The sequence below is a fragment of the Rhinolophus sinicus genome, chromosome 14 (assembly GCF_057876585.1).
Source record: "Rhinolophus sinicus isolate RSI-liver-muscle chromosome 14, RSI-T2T, whole genome shotgun sequence".
In the NCBI taxonomy this organism is placed as follows: domain Eukaryota; kingdom Metazoa; phylum Chordata; class Mammalia; order Chiroptera; family Rhinolophidae; genus Rhinolophus; species Rhinolophus sinicus.
In genome coordinates, this window is record NC_142514.1 from 20598024 (window position 1) to 20621532 (window position 23509).

Consider the following 23509-nt stretch of genomic DNA (forward strand, 5'->3'; position numbering starts at 1 on the left):
TTTGCAAATGAGCAAATGTAAATTCAGGGAGGTGAAGGCACTTCCCCAAGGTCACACAGCCAATGAGTAGCAGCAGCATGATGTCTGGGCTGGTGATGCCATCACAAGCATGGAGGGTACTGTTCGTCCAAACCTTGATTTTGGTGATAAGGACTGGGCATGTCTGCAACAATAACAGCAGCTAGTGCCCATTCGGTCCTGCTGGGTGCCAGGCAAGGCTCCAAGCACTTTATATCTACTCACTCATTTCGTCTTCACAACAACCCTGTGGAGTATATTCCAGTTATGCTTTGCCACAGTGATGGCGTGTAGCAACCGCAAAAGCTAGTAGCTCAGATCAATGGACATTTATTTCGTTCATGAGTCTTCTGGCTGGCTAGACAGTTCTGCTGGTTTGGCCAAGCTTCAGGCTTGAGCAGTCAGCTGGCAGCTCATCTATGGGTTGGCACAGGTGATGCTGGCTGTCCTTCTTACATATTGTGGGCCTCGTGTGGTCTTTGATCCTCCAGCAGGTTGGCCTGGACTTGTTCAAACAGAGATTGCAGATTTCTAAGAGTGTGAGCAGAAGCACACAAAGCCCCTTGGGGACCCTTAGAATCAGCACAACGTCACATGCAACATATTCTATTAGCCAAAGCAAGTCACAGAGCAGTGCACAGTTAAGAGGTAGGAAAGAAGCTCCACCTCTTGAGTCATGTCAAAAAGAGTATGGGTATGGAAGGAGTAGACAGCTGGGGCATTTTGCCATCAGTCTATCAGAAGATGGGCATCATAGCCAGCCCTCATTTACAGATGAGAGCTCCAAGGCCCAGAGAGGTGCAGTGACTTGCTCAAGGTCACACAGCTATGAAAAGGCAGAGGTGAGGTTTAAGGCCATGTCTGCGCCCTTCTCCATGACTGCTGCCTTTTGAAAGCTGTGGGCAAATCCATGACAGAGAAGTCCAGGGCTGGGAGAACCTCAGGCTTCCAAGATTCTAAGTGGGAGACTTTTGGGTACTGGGAGGCCATCAGGCCCAGGAAGACCTCTGGCAGCAGGGGGAGAAGGGCCTTTCTCCCCCAGAGAGACAGGAGTTACCTGGACAGAGGACCACCTGGGCAGGTATCAGAGCTCATCCGGCTCTGACAGGGCCTCGCCCAGCTCTGCTGCCAAAAGGAAAATCTTGATTAGATTCATTCATTCATTCATTCATTCATTCATCCATATAGTCAATAACTACAACCTTGGAGAGTGTCCTCATGACATGCTCTGCCTTCTAGTCATACTCATGCATGTGAACACTTATCTCAAGTATCTCCTCCTCCAGGAAGCCCTCCCTGATACCCAGGGTTAGTCACCCCCTCCCACTTTGTGATTTTACTGTATCCTGGGAGTGTCTTTGGATTTCTGTTACTGATTTATGTGCCAATATCTACCCCCAGGGTCCTGTGAGAGGACAAGTCTCCAAAGGGCACGTGGGATTCACCTTGTTCACAGCCCTCTGTTGTCTTCCCTGATAGGGTGGAGGCTCCAGGGTGAGGCAGGGCTGTGTCCATCTCGCCCAGTGTTGTCTTGGAGCCTAGAACACTAAGGGACACAAAGCAGTGTCAAAAACATTGGATGGAAGAAAGAAGGGAGGGAGGAGAAGGAAAGTGAGGAAGAAAAGAAGGGAGGAGGAGAGAAATAAAGGGACTTGCTTCATAGGCACAGATGAAGGAGGCAGAAGAGAAAACTGGAAATTCATCTATGAGAAGTGAGGGAAGTGGAAAGACTTGAAAATTGAAAATGGCCCCACTGTGACCTATGACATTTTATTAATCAGAAACAAATTACTCTGCACCCTGGGTAGATCTGAGAGCTCCTCAGAGTTTGCTCTCAGTGGAGCTTTCTGGAGTGAAACATTTCTTTTGAGGTCTGTTTCATGCTGAGCCATGTATATGCAGATTCCTGGGGTCCGAGAGGATCCAAGGCCCTCAGCCTGGAAGAGAGCAGAGGTCTTGAACCCAGCCTGGGTTTGGCTATCTGATCTACCTAACTGTGCAACCTTGGCCAGGTCACTCAGACTCGCTGAACTCCAGCTTCCTGACACTTTGAAAGGGCCTGGAAGAATGACGTCTCCCCCGCCCTTTCTTTGCTCTTTCTCCAACACCTTCCCCAGCCTTGAGCCCAGGTCAGGCTCCACCTCTTCCAGGAAGTCACCCAGATTACACCCACTCTAGATGTGAGCAGCTCCAGTGCTTTGCCTAGAGGCTGAGTGCCGGGCTGTGAGGTCAGCCCAGCTGGGTCCAAATTCAAGTCACTCTCTGTTCTAGACTTTCCCGCACAAAGTGGTGACCAGGAGTGGTTTGAAGGGGAGTTGGAGAAATTGGGTGGCCCCACCCCAGACCTGTAATGAGCCTGACTTCATACTTGAATAAAAGCCCAAGGTGGGGTGTGGGCACATGCAGGTGTGAGAAGCCCTTGCCCTGCAGGTGGCAGAGAGACAGGTAGGGGAGCCCAGCAGGAGGCCTGAGGAACAGCTGGCCTGCCTTTTCTTAGGGTGGTCTTGCCAGGGCACCTGCAACTCTTACAGGCACATCTCCATTCGGGAAAGAACAAAAAACACAACAAAAACACTGCCTGCCTGCCTGCCTATGTGACTTGGCCCCTTCACTCCACTGCTCTGGGGCTACAGCCCTTCCCCTATAAAAATAGGACAATAACTGCCCCTGCTCTTGGGTTGTTATGAGGATGGAGTGAAGTCATTTCCATAAAGCTGGGGGCAGGTGGCCAGCATGGTAGGGCTGCACCTGCTGTTCTCTCTGTAGGAAGCTCCTTCACCTCAGGCACGTCCCAACCCCCCTCCCAAGGTCCCCCTATAACCTCCCAAACCGGATGTCTTATCACCTTATTGCTCTCCTTCATAGAATTTGTTACATCATGCACTATCTTGTTGTTCTTATCATTTACTCCTTTTGTTCGCTTGTTTTCCCAACTGAGGGCGGGGACCTGTGAGTCTCATTCATGGATGTGTCCTGGTGCTGAGCACAGAGCCTGGCACCCAGAAGAGCCTGACAAGTACCTGCTGGGTGAGGGTTGGCTGAGGAGAGGGTCTGGGTTGTATCAGTCAGGGTGGGTGACGTGCTGTAACAAATAGCACCAAATCCCAGGGGCTTCAGCCAAGAAGAGCTGGTTTCTCTCCCACATGAAATCCAAGTGGATGTTGTTGGTCAGGAGATCTCCTCCAGGAGGCACCTCCTCCGAGCAGTGATGGAGGAATCTATGGTCCTTCCATCTGTAATGATGTAATCTATACACGTGACTTTCAGAGTCTCCAGGGAAGGGGGGTGAGTGAGGAGGTTATCACCGGGTAATCGACCAGCTCAGCCCAAGGGGGCCCACGTTATTTTCACCTACATTCCATTGGCCACAAAGATGCCAGGCTACTGGGCAATGTTGTCCCAGGCTAGGCAGTTGGCTGTCCCTGCTCTTCCAATGTGACAATGGATGAGTCCCGTGACTTTGGTCCTCTTCTCCAGACCCCTGGTCCTGGAGTCTTTCTAGGTCTTTAGCTGATGTGATGCCTGGATCAGGAGAGCAAGGAGGGAAGGGCCACCCAGCACTGCTCCCCACAATTGTCTGGGGAGGAGGAAGTTCTGGGCTGTTTCAAGCTGATTGTGTTTGGAACCTTCTGTGTCTGCCAAGCTGCTATTTCCGGTGCCATCTGCCTGTGTTCCCAGCACCAAAGCCCCGGGATAAACAGTTTTCTTCTTTGGTTCTTAAAGGAAGTTTTGGCAGGGGGTGGGGAGAAAGAGAGGAGGGAGGCCTCAGAACAAACATCTTGTTCTCTAAAGAGAAGGGACGTTGGTGGGACCGGGATGTCATGTAGGTCTGCATCCTGCGAAAGGGCCTGAGTGGAGTGCACTGTGGGCAGAGGAGGGCAAGTGGCCGGGAGGATGGCACCACTGTGAATTCTTACCTCCCCCCATCAGACTGGGGCGGCTTGGGGCTGAGTCATCCTGTTCCCAAGGCCCAGCCCAGGGCCTGGCACAGAGCAAGCGTCAGCAAACACTTACTGAATGAGTGACTGAGTAAATGAAGGAACAGGGAGGCAGGGCTGGATGAGGAGGGGGGGAATGGGGTGTGGTGAGAGGCCAAATGGTCACTGGGTCAAGTGCTTTAATGAATGATCCTGTGGCGAGGACTCTCCTGGGATGGCCTCATGGTCCCTGCCTCCTGGGATGGCAAGGTGGGCAGGACCTGTGACTGGTTTTTAACCAATAGAATCCAGCAAAGGTGATGGGATGTTACTTCTGTGATTTGGTTACAGAAGATCATGGCTTCTGTCTTTCTAGTCAACTCTTTCTATTGCCTTCTTGGCTTGTACACGTTGATGAAGTAAACTGCTATGTGTGAGACATCCCTATGGCAAGGTCCTGAAGGCCACCTCCCGCCAGCAGCCACCAGACGGCCGTGACCTGAGGCCCTTGGTCTGTCAGCCCTCCAGGCACAGTCTTCCTAACCACAGCAGGTGCTTCCCTGGCTGAGCCTGCAGACAACATTCCGGCCTTGACTAACCACTTGATCACAACCCTGTGTGAGTCTCTGACACAAAGGATCCAGCCAAGACATAAATTTCACCCCCAAACCCACAAGGAACATGAAAATCTAAAACTTGAAAGAAGCACTTAAATATAAGCCACACATTTCTCTGCATTGCCTCTACTCTCCTTCACTCTAAGCTTCATGGGCTCACAATGGGGAGGAGACTGTGCCAATAATCTAAATGCAAATCACCTCTGGCAGTGACATTCAGCTTGGGAAGAGTCTCCGGCAAGTGCAGATAAATGTTACTGGGACTGGGTCAGGTGGGAGCCGTCTAGGAAGCAGATGTTAGCATGTTTCCCCTTTCCCCACGCCCATTTTTAAAGTGAAAGAGACCGTAGAATGCCCGCAAAGCCAGCTACAGCGGAGGCCTTTGCAGAGGCCACATGGGGCTCTGGGGTGGGTTCACGGGGAGGTACTTGGTGGAGGGTCCTGGAGGGTTAGGGCAGCAGGGAGGCTTCAAGGGCACAGCCACATGGGCCCCCTGGCAGGTCCCTGCTTGGTCGGGTGCCGGGGAAGACAACGTGGGGTCACTCGCTGTGAAGGGAAGCCAGGCAGGTAAGAACAGAGTCTCCAAGTTCCGTTATTGCTCATCTTCCCCTCTAAGCACCTTGGAGGATGAGAGAGCATCAGAGGTCATCCCAGGCCCCCCAGGCAGGAGACTTGGCCCCAGCTCGTGCCCTGCCAGGCTCATGCTTGTGCTGATGCCGCAGGGACAATTGCACAGGACGTCACTGACAGACTCCTGGTCAGCAGGGCCTCCTATGAGCCGGGCCCCGCTCCCCGGCAGTCATCCTGCATGCAGCCTCCGCCTGCAGGAGGTGCTAGTCTAGGCGCAGGTCCTGAGCTTGCCCTGTGGCTGTGGGGATGATGGGCTGAAGGGCATGGAGGCAGGATTGGTGACCCCTGCTCCCGGGAGTTCCAGGATCAAGGCCTGTAGAGCCCCATGTGTCACCCAGGGGGTTGATACTGTTTTTGATAGTGATATTGATAACAATGCTAATAGATGGAAACTGACATGTATCAAGTACTGCTATGCCTCAGGTCCTGTGTGATCCATTTTCCAGCCATTACCTTGTATCATCGTCAGATTGCTCTCCCTGCCCATGACAAGGAAGCTGAGGCCTGGCGCGGTGAAGCGTCTTGCCCAAGATGGCACAGCAAGCAAGTGGTTGAGGCAGAATTTGAACCAAGAGCCCGTGCCCTTAACAATTCTGTCTCTATTACATCCCTTCAGGGAGGGCCCTCGTAACAGACCCAAGTTCTCTTGCCAGTTTCAGAGTGAAGCCAGCCTTCCAGATCATGCAGTGGGGGCTCAGTGTTAGGTGAAGCTCCCCAGACCCCAGGACCTGCCATCACCTCAGCCCTCTGCCTGGTGAGCTGGCGTGAGCCCAGTGACCATGTGCCTGGTGATGCTAGAAAGACACTCAAGGTGAGGCAGAGGCGTCTCTGTGAAGCCCGGTCAGCTGGCGGCTGAGGGACTGCCTTGGGGTGCCACTGGCCTAGTGAGAACTATTTCTAGTCACCATTGTTTGAGCCGCCCTCCTGGCTCCTTCACCTACCAGAGAGAACAGCACTGCAAAGGCAGTCACCTCTGGTTCAAGCAGAACCTGAAAGGCATTACGGGTTCCGTTTGGGTGGAGTCCGTGCACCCTGGGGATGAGATAGTGGCCCTTGTCCTGTAGCCTGCATGCCGGAAGGTTGAGCAGGTGTGGAATGGAGCCCCTCTCCTCCGGGAGACACTTCACAGAAGATAAGGGACGCCTGACCCATCAGGCAGCACCACAGTGTAGACAGCTTTTAACACTTCAGCCTCTCAGACACTTACCATTTATCTCAGAAAATGCAAGTGTTTTTCTTTCTTTCTTTCTTTCTTTTTTTTTTTCTTTCCCCTTTTCTCTGCTCTAAACTGCTCAGGGAGTACTGCAGCGAGAAAGATGAAGGGTTGTCACGCAGGGAACACTTGTTTTTAGAGGTTTCAGTCAGGTTCCATCATCCACGCTCCCTGTACTCCGGCTGAGCAGAGCTGAGTGGAGGGCGGGCTGGGCCGGGCTGAGCGTTGGACAGAGCAGTTGGACTGGGGGGCTGAGCTGGAGGAGGAGAGGACGGAGGACAGGCAGCTCTGGCAGTGGGAGGGTCTTCAAGCTTAGGACAGAGATTGGGGAAGGGGGGTGACCAACATTTAGAGCAGAACCGCCCCTCAAACCAGGTCAGGAGAGGCCCCGGGCCTTTAGTGGCCCCTCGGACTCTCCTCCATGAGCTTGGCCCACGGTGGGAGGACTCTGCAGGGCCAAGGGAGGGGGACTGTGGGCTCCTTTAGACCTCACCCTGGCACCCCAGGATTCTCTGCCTAAATGGTCCCCCAAGCACCCTCCAGGAGGCTTCCTGCCCCTCTTGCCCAGGTCTAGGCTCCTGAGGTTCCCCAAGTGTGAACACCGCCCCCAAAGCAGGCACCCTGGTGGAGGAGCAGCTGAGGGGCAGCTTTTGCAGTAAGACGAGTCACTGAGTCTACAGTCAAGTCAAAGTCTTGCCTCCAGTAGTATTGTGACCTCTCTGCTTCAGTCCCATAGGCAGGGACTGTGCTCTTTGGTTCTCTCTCTAAACCTAACATGGGCCTGGCTCCAAGTGAGGACCCAGTGAGGGCTTGCTCAGGGGAGATCAGAGAGAAGCAGTGGCTCTCCTGAGGGCACACAGCGATGGGATGGACAGAAACCCCTGTGTCCTGGGTCACCTGTCAGAGAGCCTCCAGGGGCTTTCAGGGACCCTTGGGGAGGCCCATGGATGGAACCAATGTGCAGTCGTTTCGAACAATATTAGCCCGAAGCAGGTCCCCCAGGCACAGGGAGCAGCTGTGGCAGGAGCAGCCCTGATGGGCGGGGGGTGGGGCGGTGGTCAGCATGGAGCAGCTCCCTGGAATGTGGGGCTGGGGATCCAGCACCATGTGGGTTCTGCAAGGTGGGCCCTCCATGGCCTCTATCAGGAGACCCCCATTCCCACAGTCTCCTCTCACGCCTTCTCTCCCGGGAGTCCCAGCGGCCTCCATCTACCACAGGCCTCTGAGGAACCTGGGCCTCTCCTCCTGGGACGCTCCCTGCACGTGGCACCAGGGAGCAGAAGGGCAGAGACTTGCCTCCCAGGTCAGTCACTGGGCTCGTCCGTGGACTCAGGGCCTCAGCCTCCTGCAAGTTCTATCTGGTTTGAAAATACACAAGCAGCTGTTGACCGTTATTGGTCATGGTGGTGTCTGAAGCAGCACTGTTATTGAACCACTCAGCTGTTGCCCGCAGTGAGAACCATCAGCGGTTCTGCTGGGAGGAGCTCCGGTGGGAGCAGGAGGCGGGAGGCTCTGGAGCAGACGAGGCTGGCTCAACCCCACTGCCCGCTGTGATCCCCACTTCCCTGAGTCAGACTCTTGGCCTCTGTAAATGGAGTTAATAGTCCCTGCCTGCAGGTGAGGGGAGGATAAAGTGTGCTGCCTTCCTCTGTATGCTTCTCCAGAGCCCCCTTCACCATCTCCCCTGCTCTGTGCCCAGCACTGACCTGCAGGGGCAGCATCCACAGGGCGCTTGCCCTCCTGTTGGGCCTGAAGGCAGCAGAGGAGACCAGGAGCAGGAGGAGAGAGGTCAGGCGTTTGTTCCCTGGCTCCTCCCACTGAGCCACGGTTGGCAGTGGCTGACTGTCACTCACATGGCCCCAACTCCATCGGGTGCCCTTCTCCTATGGCTGCAGCTCTCACTGAGGTCTGGTAACCGCTCCCTCTATCGGCCCCTTCAGGCCTGGGATGGACACAGCTCCCCACTCTCGCTGGTCCCAGGTGCCCACCATCTCCTGTTGGGCCCTCTTGGTGATCATTCCTGCCGCCCCTTGGTGATCATTCTTCCTTTAAACTCCCTTCAGTTACTCTCTCAGGTCTGTTCCCTGCTGACACACTGACCAGGATTCTAAGAAAGGGATTTGGGGTTTCCTTGAATTTCAATGAGAAGAATGGGGTGGGGCATGAATGGGAACCAGGAGACCTCTGGGTCTTGGGAACAGCTGCCTTGAGCAGGGCCATCAGGAAACCAATAAAGTCCTACAATTCTGAGCAGCCTGCATCTCCAGGAGGCACTAAATTAGGGCACTAGAGCAGCAGCCATAATGCTCACCCTTTCTCCCCACCTAGTTTCAGCACCCCACACCCCATTAGTGGGGGAGGGCATTGGGGCAGTGCAGGGATGTGCCCATTCTGCTGAGCAGGCCCAGCTGAGGTCCCTGGTCCTGACCTGTGTGCCCCCTCCCTCCAGCCTTGGGCTCAGGACGTGGGTAGAGTTGGGGAGCAAATCCAGGTGCGAAACCCAGGGAGCTCAGGTATCTTTTCCCAATAGGCCAGCTTTGTGGAAGCCTTGCCAAACATGGGATGCTGGGCAAGTCGCTGAGTAAGAAGACACATGTTATCTGTGTCATCTCACTCAGGGACAGTCAGGACCTGGGCAGGAGCTGTGCCTGGCCCTCAGCAGGTGCTCCACTTAGGGGAGCCCCATCCCCACTGTGGGGAGCTCAGCACAGACAGTTCTCCTAGAACCCAGCCCCTGCATCAGCCTGCCTTCCACATTCCCGAATCTGCCTCCCATCCCCCATCCGGACAATCAGGCCATGGAGAGATGGCCACCACGGCCCTTTCAGCTTGGACAGTGTGGGGCCCTTGTTTCTTTACTGAGCAACAGCCTCATAGCCCAAGCTCTGACCACTGTACCCTCACCCTCATGAGTCTATCAGATGCATTCAGGAGACCCTGAACCCCCTTTCCTCCCACTGGTCTCCTGAGTTGCAGGCAGGAGAAGAGACCCACCACTGATTGAGGACCAGCTGCCCTATTCCCTCTGAGGTCGTGTGTCAGCAGGAGGAAGACGGGACAGTGTGTCAGCAGCAGGGAGAGGGGAACCGTGAGGACGGACAGTGGACACACTAGAGAGCACCGGGGAGCAGGAAGCTCACCTGGGAGACCCAAGAATAGACCCCGCTGGGTGCACGCGTGAGCTCTGAGCAGGCAGCAGTTCTGGGTGCTTCAGCCTGTCAGCACTGGAAATAATTAGAATCCTAAAAAAGCCTCATTATTTCTCCCAGGGCCATGGTGCCCTTTGGAAAAAGGGATATTTTCTGCCAGATCGTTTTCTGAAGATACATTTGTCACAGACTATTGTGTAAATCCATGTTTGGCCCATTTTAAAAGATGTGATTTATCCACTTGACTGGGCTTAATGCTCCTTCTCCGAACTCTCAAAATGTGGCTGCTATTAGGGCCCAGAGAGGAGCCATAAATATTACAGGGCGAGGCCTGGACACACACCTGTGGGCTCTGACCCCTCACGCTGCAGAGGACAGGTCATGCTGCTCAGGAGCTGCAAACACTTCAGGACACTGGTCCATCCTCAAGGACAGAGCCTGGGATGCTGGATAACGGCGAACTTCAGGTTCACTCATTCCACCAGGCTTTTGAGGTCCTACTATGTGCAGGCCTGCATGGGGCCTGGGGGTGCAGCAGTGAACACATGAAGTTCCTTTTCCCAGGATCCGATGTTTGGAGTGGGAAGGCAGGTAGGAACAGGTAAACAATTCACCAAGACTGCCAGGTGGGAGAGGTTCTGGGAAGAAAGTAAAACAGCGTGATGTTACAGAGTCTGGTTCTGGGACAGGGTCAGGCAGTGATCACCTTAGACTGAGGGGATAAGAAAGGTCATTCTGAGAAGGGGACCTTTGAGCTGAAACATAAAGGATGAGGAGGAACAGATATTTGAAAATCAGAGGGAGACCTGCCAGGCTTAGGAAACCTGAGCCAAAGCCCTGAGGGGCAAATGAGGTTGCTAAGGGAGCACTGATGACCGAGCAATTAGCTCCACCTGGTGGGACCAGAGAAGACTTCAGCCAGGAAGTGATACCTGAGCTTTTCAATGGTGAGTGCTGAGAATTTCATAAGCTGGGAGAAGCAAGGGCTTTCCAGGTGAGAGACACAGACAGAAAGGTTCAAACCTGGACAGGTACACAACGTGTAGGAAGAACCAGCATCATCGTGCCCAGAGGGATTTCCATGAGCGGCTGGAAGCATCCTGGGCTGAGTGTGTGCCGACCTCAGGCAGAACTGGGGGACTCTCTCCTGAGGCAAGGAGACCCACTGTTTAAGCATCAGGCAAGTCCCAGTCTTTGAAGGTGTCAGGTCCTATAACTTTAAGGGCACTTCCAACAATAAAATGCGACAAACCAGCAAAATCAGCTTGCACTTTATTAGAATAAAAGTTAACAGACTTTCCGTTTGGATGCGTCTATTTCCGGTTTCCTGTCCTCACCCCAACCATCCAGCAGAGGGAGGTCTTCATGACCAGAATGCTTTGCACACATGTAAAGTGTGTGCTGAGTCCTGGAGGGAGTTGGGAGTGGGTCACAGAGACCAGAGCTGGTGGAGGGACCCAAGCCTCAGTGACCAAGGCTCCCTCGTATGGGAATGTCAACAGGTGGGCACAGTCAAGGGTGTGGATCTCGGCCCTCCTCCAAACAGCCTCTGCACTCAGCTCGGCCCACCCACAGGAAGTGCCAGCAGCACCCAGACCTCCCACTGCTCCTGCCCTGAGTCTTCACCCAGCACCCCAGAAAGCCAGCCCCAAATAACCAGCTCCAACCAGGTCAACCTTCCTCCCTTCTATTTTAGATCAGACCAGCCAGGCGTTTATTTGGGAGCAGCAGACACTGATTTCTCTCCAGGGCTCACTAAATTGGTAGGACCCTGCGACTCTCCCAGCAGGCCCTTTGATGGAGAAAGTCTGTCTAATAAATAACTGAGAGGCGTCTCAGCTTCCTGAGAACTACGTGGAGCAGCAGTGTCCCCGTTCCCCCAGCAAAGCAGAGCTTCAGAGCACTCCAGCAGAGATGAAGAAAAGCCTTTACTTAAGGGTGAGTTAGGAAAAGCAGGCGGGCGGGAGGAAAGAGGCTGGAGACCACAGGGGGAGGCCAGGGTGCGGGGAGGGGGCCTGCTTCAGGTAAAGATGCAATTGATGACATATCCAGAGTCTCACTCAATGCCAAGTGCTTTCTGATGAGCATCTCATTTCACCCCCAAATGAATCCATGTGGTGGAATCCACTGCAGCCCCATTTGACAGACAGGAAAACAGAGGCATATGTAGGTAAGCCAAGCCCTTACCTGAGGCCTCCATTGGTGAAAGCCTGGACGCTGGCCTGTCAGCTCCAACCTTCACACTCTTCACCTCTCTGCTCACCTGGTGGGAATCAGGGACCAGCAGCATCCTGGAGTATTAGGGTCTCCAGAATCTTAAAGCTATACTGATGATGAGATCAGGGTCCAGAAAACCTGAGCTTGAATCCCAACTCATTCAGTGCTTTGGAAAAATGGGGATAACAATCCCAAGGTCACAGTCCTGTTGCGGGGGGTGAAAGGGCAGATATGCAAGACACGTGGAGCACAGGGTCCTACACAAAATACGTACTCAGGGAAGTCCAGTGTTACCTAAGATAGTGGTAGCTGCTCTAACAAGCCAACCCCCAAATGTATAATGGCTGCAATTCCTTAATTGGTGGCACCACAAGGTAGCAGGATGCTGGGTCTGGGATGGCACCTTGGGGGACGGACCAACCTAGTGACACCCAGTCTGTTTTGCCAGCTTATTCTCACCATTGCCTTCTTGGTTTGGATGCTCCGATGAGGCAAGCTGCTATGTGGGCGAGATCTTCATGGCAAGGAACAGAGGGCAGGTGGTTCTTTGTCAGTATCAGGGTGGCAAAAAGGTCAGGTGCTCATGGGAGGTTCTCAAAGGCCTGAAGTGGATGTGACACCTGTCACTTCTGCTCACATTCTATTGGTTGGAAAGGAGTCACATGTTCCATGTACCTGCAGAGAAGGCTAAGAGATGTAGCCTCGCTGCGTGCCCAGGAAGAAGAAACATCTTTGGTGAACAGCTGAACAGTGTCTGCCACACCTGGAGAGGTGAGGTGATGTCTCAGGAGAACCAGTAGGTAGTGGGGAGCCTCCTTAGAGCCCAGGCTCTCAGGTGTACACGAGGACCGCAGGCTCTTCCCACCACACATCACGCCAAAGTGAGGCAGAGTCACAGGACCGGACAGAGGACCTGAGACAAAGCTCCACCTGAGCAGGGGAAAGGGAGCTACAGGTGGTCAACACGTTGCCTGTGTTTCCTGCAGGAATCATGGATGGGGGGCAGGAAAGCCATCGCTCCATAAGGCTCTTAGCTGTGAACTTGATGCTGATGCAGAGTTGGCATCAGGGCCCCCTTGGGATCAGTTTCCTTATCTGTCAAATAAGGCTGCAGTAAAAGGGTCCGTCATAGGGGTCACTTAAGGGGGACGTGACATCTTTGATGCTCAATAACGTGCCTTTCCCATTTCTCTCAGAGTCCTGCTCCTCTGCTGGGACTATCTGACAGAGTCAAGCTAAGGCACTTTGGATGATGCTGTTTTCAGGGGTACCTCCTTTTAGGGGTATTCAAGGACAACAAGAAGTCCATGAGAGGGAAGATGATCATGAAATTCACTGATTTCAAATCTCTCCCATCAGACAGATGAGGACAATGACACTTGGAGACAGGATGCCTTATACACACATGTAAAACCAAGCCCAGAAATCCTGTCTCTAGACATTTAACTCTTAGAAATAGAGATATACGTGGAGAGTTTTTCATATAGGACTTTGCTTATAATAGCTAAAAATTTGATATGTTTACAGACATTACCACAGGAGTTAGATAAAGTTATTTATGGTACATCCATTCAATGGAAAAACTAGGCAAAAAGTCCACAATTAAAATAATTGTGCAGAAGAGGTAAAAAGGCATGGGAAGACTTTTATGATATAGTAAACGTAAACGGAAGATTTTAGAACAGAATGGACAGTATGCTTTCCTTTTTGTGGGAAAAATACAAACATATATAAACACATATAGGTATACAATTAATGTTTGACAGAGGTTATTTTTGGTAAAAGTATTATGAGCACGTTTTCTCTTTTTCTTTTGCCTATGCACACTACGTGTAACAAACATGTATCATTTGTCTAAGAGGAAAAAATATTCTTAAAATGAGGGTTAACATTTTGTTGTCCCTAAAACTAGTTGATATCTAAGGACAAGGAGATCCCGACTTTTTGTGACTCTACGTCTTAGCTCCTCAGAGTGTTTGAAAACAAGCTGAGGTCACTAGGGGGAGGTCAGGACGTCTTTTGCCTTTGAGATCCTTGAGAAATGATTGTTGATTTTAAAGTGTTTTCGATCTCAGCTTTCTTATCGTTGCAATCCAGTTTTACCTTCCTGAAATAACAAAGATATCCTCTTGATTGATTTGAGTACATATGAAGCATTTTAATCCCACCGCATTAGTCAGCTATTGCTCTGTACAAACCACAAATTCCAAGTGACATACAATAAGCGTGTACGTCTCACACAGTTGCAGGTTGGATAGACAGTTCTAAACTGCAGGTTTGGGATGCAGGTCTGTTTTATCTGCCATGTACCAGAAGCACCGCTGCCTACATTCCATTAGACAAAAGAAGTCACAGGCCACATCCAACGTCTGGAGGCCCTGAGGGTCACCCTGCCTTCTGTGGGAGGAATTGCACAGTCACATGGTAAAGGGTACAGGAAGGGTGAAGAATTGGGGCAAATAATTTAATCTACCTTCTGACTGTTGTGGTCAGGTCATAGTGTGAGACGACTGGACATAATGTGTACATTTTAAAAATAACGTTATTCCTCCACTGATTTTAAAAGTAATATTTTAAAAATTATACTACAAATGAAGGGCAAATGAAAATGACCATAATCCTATTATCCACAGATGGTCTGTTAAGATTTTACCACATTTCCTTGCGGGATACACATCCAATTGCACACTCAAATAAACACAGGCATGTATCTGTATTACAAAAGTAGCATCACACTTCATTGGGTTTGTATGCTACCCTTTTCACTTAATCTCATTTTGTGAAATTTTACTTGCATTATTAAATATTCTTTAAAAAGAAGCTTTTCATACATGTACGATAATTTACTCTAAAGATATAGTGTAATGTGTCTAGCCAATCCCCTATGGTTAGATATTTAGGCTTTCTCAGATTTTAGCCCGTTACAAACAACACCATCTTGAGAATCGTGGAATATAGCAGTAGTCGACATATATAAGCCTTTTCATACATCTGTGCTATGTACCTTCCATGCACCCCCTCATGTGGGCCTCACACTCCCCTCTCCGGTAGGTTTGATTACTGCCCCCATTTACGGAGGAGGAAGCCAGGGCTCAGAGATGTGAGGAACTTGCTCTGTCATCACACAGCAGCTATTTAATTGGTGGGGCCAAGATGAAAACTCAGATCCTGTTGATTATAAAAGCCCAAGGTCTTAACCACTCAGATAACCCCCCTTTCTGTGTACCTCCATGATGATTTCTTTGGGATTAATATCTGGAGTAAAATTAATGGGTTTGCACACTTTAAGGCTCTCAGGGCATGTGACCGACACACCTTCTGGAAAGGAGGTATCAATGTAAACTGTTGACAACAGTGTTAACTCTTGTGCTGGGCACGCTTATAGGTGCTGAAGACAGTGATGGACCAGCTAGGCAAGGCCCCTGCCCTCCTGGGACTCGTGGGGTCCCTGCTGCCAGGGCACTGCAGAGGGAACATTATACTTTCAGATAAATAAACAAAGCCAAGAAGTATGACAGTGACTGAGATGGGCAGGATGGGAAGGGGTCTCCACGTTAGTCAGAAGTACCCCGGAGGCCTTCTCAGAGGAGGTGGCCTTGAAGTGAGGCCTGAATGCCCAGAAAGGAAAATTCAGGGAACCCAGAAAAGTTCCGTTCAGGAGCTACATCAAATCCAAAGTCACCAAGGTGGGAACAAGCTCAGCTGTTAGAGAAATGAGGAGACGACCCACCAGTCTGCAGTGTGGTGAGTGAGGGGAAGGGTGCTGGAAAGAGGAATCAGGGTGAGCAGGGAGGGTTCAGGGAGGTCTTGCAGATCATGGGGAGGAAATTAAGTTTTATTCCAAGAGCCGTAGGAAGGTCTAGAAAGTGTCATGGGTCTGAAAATTATACCACTTGGAATATCCTCTTGAAGAAGAGAAAGAGAATTAGGAATCAAAATTAGCTTTGCAATTTAATATTTATTTAGAGTACAAAAAGAAATTGCAATAAATTACAGTATTCAAAAAACAGGCAATCGCCTAAAACATCACGAAATTGAGAGAAATCCCACTATATTTCTGATTTAGTTTCCTGCCACACTTTCATGGCTTTCTTTCTCCCCTGAATTATTGAGGCTGAATTCTCTTTATTCACTTCCTCATAAGACAATGATTTTGTAACATCATTTTCTGTGGCGAGAAGAGAAAGTCAAATCAGGGTTTCATCCAGTGGCGTCTGATCGTAATGGTGCTATATTGATGGAGTTGAGGTTTTTTTCACCTGCACGATTCATATGGATCACGTCATGCAAATTTTCAGGCTTGTTGTCAAATTTGGGAAACCTCCTGTCAAGGTTCTTTTATATCTGAGCAGTACGATTTCCGGGCATAGCAAGTTTTTCTGGCAGTTACTAATCCTAATTAATCTTTGAATTGATGGTGCTCATTAACCACATCGCTTGGGGCCCAACTAGGGCCTTAGAAGGGGCTCGGAGAAGTGAGAGTCCCTGAAGCTTAAGCTTCTTTAGCCTCTGGCAGAGCCTCCGCGGTCTGGAGGGAGATGATCTAACCCTTCGGGCTTCTGAGCAGAGAGTAGCAGATTGTGGGGGCAGCAAGGAAGCAGAGAGTCTATTCAGGGGGCTCAGTGCAGGCTCCAGGAATGAAATGAGGGAGATGGACAGATTCCGGGATGATAGGAGATGTGCTGACCTGGGGAAGAAGGGAAGCCTCAAGGATGAACTCACTTAGCTCTGTTGCTTGATTTCTCTTTTTCTCCCATGTTCTCTGGGGACTGAGGCCTAGGCAGGCCCCCTGCGCCCCACTGACAGGGCACCTCACCCAGAACCGGAGCCTCACACCCTGCCACGGTGAATTCAACAGGAAGAGCCAACAGGGAGGGCATTCTGATCCAAGATGTGTAACGAGGTGCTGAGTCAGGGAGGGTTGCAAGGCTTTTGGTCTAATCTATTGTCAGGATAGAGTTGTTCACTTGACAGGAAAGATGAAATGTAAGATCCATAGTCCTTGAGAGGCCTGGCAGTGAACTTTTGATTGGAGAGGGGACCGGGGAGAAGAGAGAGTCCCAGAAGGGACTCAGTTCTCCACTCAGCATGGCGGGGATTGTGAGCTAAGGAAGCAGAAGGCTGGCAAGCCGTTGGCGTTCCCCGTGCTAGGCATGGTGACTCTGACAGCCCAAGGGACAGAGGCCTGAACAATAACGGCAGGGGGATACCTGGGTCACAGCTCCCAGAAAACTGGATATTCATGGGGTTTTCCAAGAGCACACTGACCTCCTGACCATGAAAACGGAAGGAGATAGCTCCCCCTCCCCCCAAGAGCCAACAAAGTGACAGTGTTTGAAATGATAAACCCAGACAGCATTTAAGGACTACCCAGGCCACGGCCCCCCACCCACCCCAACAAATGGCCACCCCACTCAAGATCAGGAATGACCAGCAAGGAGTAACACAGGACCCACACACAGACAGTGTCTCCCTGCTAACAATGAGAAAAGGTGAACGAACGTTTCTCCTAAGAAGAATTGTCCGAGAATCAAGAGCAGGATGACGAAGTAAAAAACACAACTAAAACTACAGAAAAGAGTCAAGGTAAAAAGAAGAATGATCAGTGGTGATTATAAAATGTGAGGAGAAAAAATGCGTTGGTATACCTCATAGGAGAGAAATGAAACAAATGAAAACATTACAGAGATGAATGCCACATAAGAACCCACCCAAAAGGTGATAAATCATCACTGGAAATTCCATCAGGAAAATGGAGAGTCAGCTTCAGGAAATCAGTCAAATCAAAATGGAAAAGAACAAAGTGGTAATAATGAATCCAGTGAGGATAAGAGACGTGAAAGACAGAGCAAGGAAAGCTGGGACGTACACAACGTTGCTGAAGAACAGAACACACACACACACACACACACACACACACACACACACACACAGAGTTTTCAGAGTCCTCCATTACGCTCTACGGCATCAGGGCTACATTTACTGAGCACCTGCTTTGTGGCGGGACTTGGGCTCGGTGTTCAGTCTAAGGAAACTTGGTTCAGACACTAGGCAAAGAGGATGATTTGACTAAAATAGGAGAAATAGAATAAACACTAACCAAGAGGTAGGACTAGATTCTCTGGAGGATGAGCTATGACTGAGGGAAACGTGTCAATCATACATTGTTCCATGTGTGTGTGATCCGTGTGCTGGGAGTGAGTTGTTCAGACCAGCAAATGATGGAGCCAGAATTTGAAGTCTAGTGTGTCTGCTTCCAAGTTTATCCTCTTTCTCCTTGAACGTGCTGCCTCCAGTCTCACATCAGCTCGAAGCCATACATCACTTTGTAAGGCAACTGTCAGTGATGAAAAATCCTGTGTATTGTGTCATGCAGGTTTATTACGAGGGGTCTGGGTGTGACGGGCTGGGGAGGAGGACATGACTAGTACCCGAAAGATGAGCACAGGTGTATAGAGACTTTGTCTCGGGATAGTTTACATACCCAACCAAGTGGGTCTTGGAAGAACGGCAAGTGCATTCATCAAGCAAAATCAAGGCAAAGGCTATTTACAAGCTGGACAGTGAAGCATTCATCAAACCATCGGCTGGTGTCCAGGATGTGCTAAGAATTCAGGACCACAGGACAGGGGGAGAGGCCATCAGTGAGAGGGATCAACTGCCACAGAAAAAGGGGGAGGAATAGAGAAGAAAGTGCATTCCTCTGTTTTAAGTTGTCCTGAGGTTTTGGCGTCGCTTGCTCAAATCGTGTACTATAACCACAAGCACAGAATACAGACTGTAAGAATTATGGTACTGGAGCGCTGAGTGGACCCAGAAACATAATATCCAATCGGTCTTTAAGTCCTGCACCGGGTCCCTTGGTGTCCGTCCAAAGCTCTCATTTACCTCTTGGCGTTATTAAGATCTTGATTTTTTCCAGTGTCCTGTGCCTGCTTTGTCTGGAAGGCTGACTTATGTACACATGGTCTTCACTTGGGATTCACATCTTTGAATTTCAGGCTCATTACTAGGCTGAGAAGGAGCTGAGGTAAGAAGCTTGGGAGGTTCAGAGCAGACTCAGGGTAGGAAAGAAAACCAAGTGAGCAGATGGAGAAGGGGGAGCCTGGGAGAGCAAGGATTTGGATATGAGAAGCCACAATTAAGGAGGAAGTTTCAGCAGCACAGTGGGATCAGAAGCCAATTTTCAAGAGGTTAAGGAGCAGGTGGGGGATGAACAAGTATGGCTTCCGGGGGAACCCAGGCCCCCGTGTTCCTGCATCAGCCCTTCACCCCTAAACCCGCACCTGCATGTTTCAGACCACCCACTCCAGTGAGACAATCCTGCGGTTCCTTCTTTGGGCCTCTGAGCTGGGCTTTCCTTCTGGAACACTCTCCCTTCTCATCACCAAACCCTGTATTAAAATCCAGAATCTTAGTATTGGACGAGACCCTGGAAATCACTCAGTAATCGTCTCCTTCAGGCCACATGAAGAAACTGAGACCCAGAGAAGAATATGAACAACATAGATCGTACACAGCAGCAAGAACATGACAGTGTCCGTCATCTCTTATCATAAGCGGGCTGCATAACAAACCTTCCCAAACTGGGTGGCTTAAAACCATCGCTTATTTTCATCCATGTCCATGGTTCGGCAGCTATGGTTCTGCTGGTCTTGGTGGGGCTTGGTGAGGTTTGGCTCCAGGCCATGCGTCAAGTCTGCTCTCGTTCCTCCGAGACCAGCAGGCAGCCTGGCATCATCTTTTCATGGGATCGACAGAAGCAAAAGAGAGAAAGCTCAGCCATGCACATTTAAAACCTCCGCCTGCATCACAGCTGTTAACATCCCATTGGACAAATCAAGCCACACGGCCAAGCCCAAAGTGAAGGGGCTATTACACAATATTACACACAATGTTAATACGCAAAGAACTCTTACACAACAGCCAGACGAATGTGCTACTCAAAGAGGCAATCCACACAAGAAGATTGAAATAGCCGATGAGAAGATGTTTAATTTCTCTACTAATCAAATAAATGCATATACAAAGAGAGGTTTGTTTTCCACACACCAGATAGGTCAAGATTAAGAGAATTGACAAACCCACTTAGCTTATTGGAAAATGGACACCCTCATACTCCAATGATGGCAGTGCTAATTGATTCAACCTTTTCAGGAAGGCAGTTTGGCAATATGTGTCAAAATGTAAAATGAAGGTGTCTTTTATCCTGATAATCTCACTCCCAAGGAATTTATTGATGGAGGCAGTGACATAAATTAACAACAAAGAAGTATGTTGCAGTGGTTCATTGGAGCATGGTTTATTTTATGAGATTAAATAGATCTAAATAGGGAATTGAGTTGATAAATTAGTGTAGTTCCATAAGATGGAATACAATGCAATGATATAAAATGACGTAAGTTTGCAACTTTTAAAGTGGAAAAACATCCATGGCTTCTCACTGAGAGAAAACAAAAAGTGGGCACAAACTCAGAAGCCCATATCTTGGTATCAAGAAATGTAAAAAGGATATTGACCAAAATGTTAGCAATGGTTCTCTTTCAGTGCTATGATTTGGGGAAATTTCTACTTCTTTGTACTTTTCCCTAGTGTTTGAAATGTTTATAATAACACATGTATTGTTTTATACAAACAAATAAAGCTTTAAAAGAAATGAAACTACTTTAAGCATTTTTGCTCTGAAAAAGACTAAAACAATTATGGTAATAAGTCACACTAGATTTTGAACAGAAAAAAAAAAGTCTAATTTTCTCTTGTAGCTGGTTTTCTGTTAACTGCAACCAAATGATTTGAAAATGTAACAATTATACCTGTTTGGGGATTCAATAGAATTTTCAGTTTTAACACAGTGTTTGAAAGCATTTAATGCTCTTTACTTTGGCAGGAGGAAGGCACTGTCTGCCAATTACTTATAGGTCAGAAGCTGTTGCATCTGACCCGATTTTGCCTGGGGACCATATTCTAAGCACAGTCACTGATGTGTAAGCGCACACACATTTATTTACACACACACTCAGGAGCCCAACTCCAGGATGAGCTAACATTTATCGAATATTTACGATGTTCTAAGGTTGTCATATTCTTTGTTTCATTCGCTCTTCACACCTACTCTATGATGGAGGTATAATTACTCGTGAGGAAACTAAGCATCGGGCCATTTCAGGGACTTGACTGGCATCCTGTATTTCTTCAGTAACTGAGGTCCTGCAGGACCCACACTTCAGCCCAAAGTTCCCATAAACTATAGAAGGTGCCCAGAAATAAATCTAGTCAACTATGTGCAAGACCTTTAAGGAGAAAATTATAAAACTGTATTGAAGGACATAAAAGAAAAACTGAATAATGGGAAAGATATAACCTGCTTATGGATGGGAAAGACGGATGGTCTAAAGATGTCAATTGCCCCCCAAGCTAATCTACAAAAGCAATACAATTACAGTGTTTAAAATCCCAACAGAATCTCAAGTGAAACATGACAGGCTGATTCAAAAGTTCACATGGGAAATAATTTTGAAGAACAAGGACAACGTACCCTCCCTAACACCCAGATTTATGATAAAGCTCTTCTGTTTCAGACCGTGCGGTACTGGCGTAGTGCAAGTACAGAGGCCAATGGAGAAACCAAAAAACAGACGGGGGTGTGTTTGGGAACTCCATATATAACAGCGGAGGTGCTGCAAATAGGGGAAAGACAGAGGACACAATAAATAATGTTAGGAAGTTGGCCATGTGGAAGGGAGAACTGTTATGTCTCACACAAAAGGGATAAAGTAAAACTTTGAAAACTGCAAAAGAAATAAAACTTTATAACAATTGGAAAAAAGTTGAAGTCTCTTTATGACTTTGAGTGGGAAAGAATTTCTTAAAACATATAAAAGCCCAAACTATACAATAGAATTGAATACAATAAAAAACAAAATTATAAGTTTCTCTATAAGAAAAGATACCTTAGTCAAAATTAAAAAGAAAAAAGAAGACACAGGCTAGAAGAAGCTATTTGCTAAGCACATATACATTAATTAAGATGTATCATCCAGAATATGTAAAAAATCCCACCAAATGATAAGAACGTGACCCAAAAGAAAAAATGGACACAGAGAAAACGGAAATGCATGGCCAATAATCAAGAGAGATGCTTCACCTCACTAAAAATCCGAGAAATGAAAATTAAAATAATTTGCATGTATCTATATTCTCATGTACCACAGGTGGAAGTGTAAATTGTTGCAAATACTGTGAGATTTGCCAACCTCCTCCAAGGTTGAAGACACACGTACTTAAGGACTCAGCAATCTCACGTCCAGGGACAAACCACAGAGAAGCTCAGACACGCGTGAACAAGGAGACACGGGCAGGGCATTCCCCCTCCATTGTGTGTAGTAGTGACAATTTAACAGCCTACGTATCTAACACTTGGAACATGATTACATAAACTGTGGTGTAATCATAAAAGGGAAAGCCACAGAGCAATTAACGTTAATGAGTTATGTTTATAGAAATCAACATGCATGAACCTCCTAGACGTCATGGTGAGTGGAAGAAGCTTATGGCAAGAAGACAAGTAGGTGTTAGTAGAGAATAGTGGCTATGGAGGCAGATTCAAGCCCCAGAAGCAGCATTTCCAGACAGATGTCCTCGTGTCAGTTATCTTAACAGATAACAGAGAGCTGTTCCACTGATTTCCTCACTGGGGGTAGCAATGCCTGGGCTGTGGTGAGTAGTAAACATACTTGTATTTAGCACTTAAACAACTTAGAACGGTGCTGGACACACAATAAGATCTTGGCAAATATTAGCTCTTTTTGAGACATACGTATTTGAAATGCTAGAAATTGTGGTTACTTCTGTGAATGGAGAATGGGGAATGGAATTGGGTTCAGGGTTCAACTGCACCCAAAACATTTTATTTCTTTAAAAAAAATAAGGATAAATAAACAAGTAGCATAAGAGAGTGCCTTTATTGTGATGTAAGAGTTTTGTGTCCTGTGGTGGCAATTATATGAATCTATACATGTGATAAAACTGCATGGAACTTCATACAACACACACACACACACACGCACACACACACGTGAAATCTGAATAAGGTCTGTAGTCTAGTTAACAGTATTGTGTCAACGTGGTTGGATTCCTGCTTTTGATGTTATGCTATAGTTATGTAAGAGGTTACTGTTGGGGGAACCTGGGCAGAAGGTTCACAGGACCCCTCTGTAGTATTTTTGCAATTTCCTGTGAGTCTATAGTGATTTCAAAGTTAAAAGTTATTTCAAAATAAGGAAAAAGAAGAAAGAAATCTGAAGTAAATAAGCCAACTAAAATTCCTTTGGTGGATATTTGAGAGTTCACAGTAGTAATAATAATAAAAACAGTCAGTCATATAGTCCCACATGCCGGGAGGAGATTTATACGTATTAACAACTCCATGAGGCAGGTCAGCTGAGGCCGTGTCTGGACAGCGTCTAACTTCAATTTCTCCCTCCACCCAGTCCTGCTTCCTTCTCTCCCTCCCTCGCGTGTGGATCTCGGGACCCACACGTCCTTCCTAACACACGTCCTTCACACTGACCTGCCTCCGAGTCTGCTCCCCAGGGCATCTGCAGGAAGAAGGGTCCCAGGAGACCTAGGTAGAGGCCAAAGGATTACCTGGGGAGACACGAGGAGGCCAGGTGAAGCATGAAAGCCCAGAAGTGCCCTCCCCTCCCCAGCAGGAGTTCCATGGACTGAGAGAGCAGTGGTGAGAAAACC

At 48.8% G+C, this 23509-nt stretch overlaps 1 long non-coding RNA gene across 1 annotated transcript; it reads right to left on the bottom strand.

Annotated features, from left to right (window-relative positions):
- Positions 1 to 332: 332 nt before the first annotated feature.
- Positions 333 to 8193, bottom strand: LOC148755598 (uncharacterized). The gene is made up of 4 exons (XR_016018465.1): positions 8102 to 8193; positions 1464 to 1564; positions 1076 to 1140; positions 333 to 523 (listed from the first exon to the last, which is right to left on the bottom strand). It is a non-coding gene; the product is annotated as an uncharacterized LOC148755598 (long non-coding RNA).
- Between the last annotated feature and the right edge of the window lie 15316 nt (positions 8194 to 23509).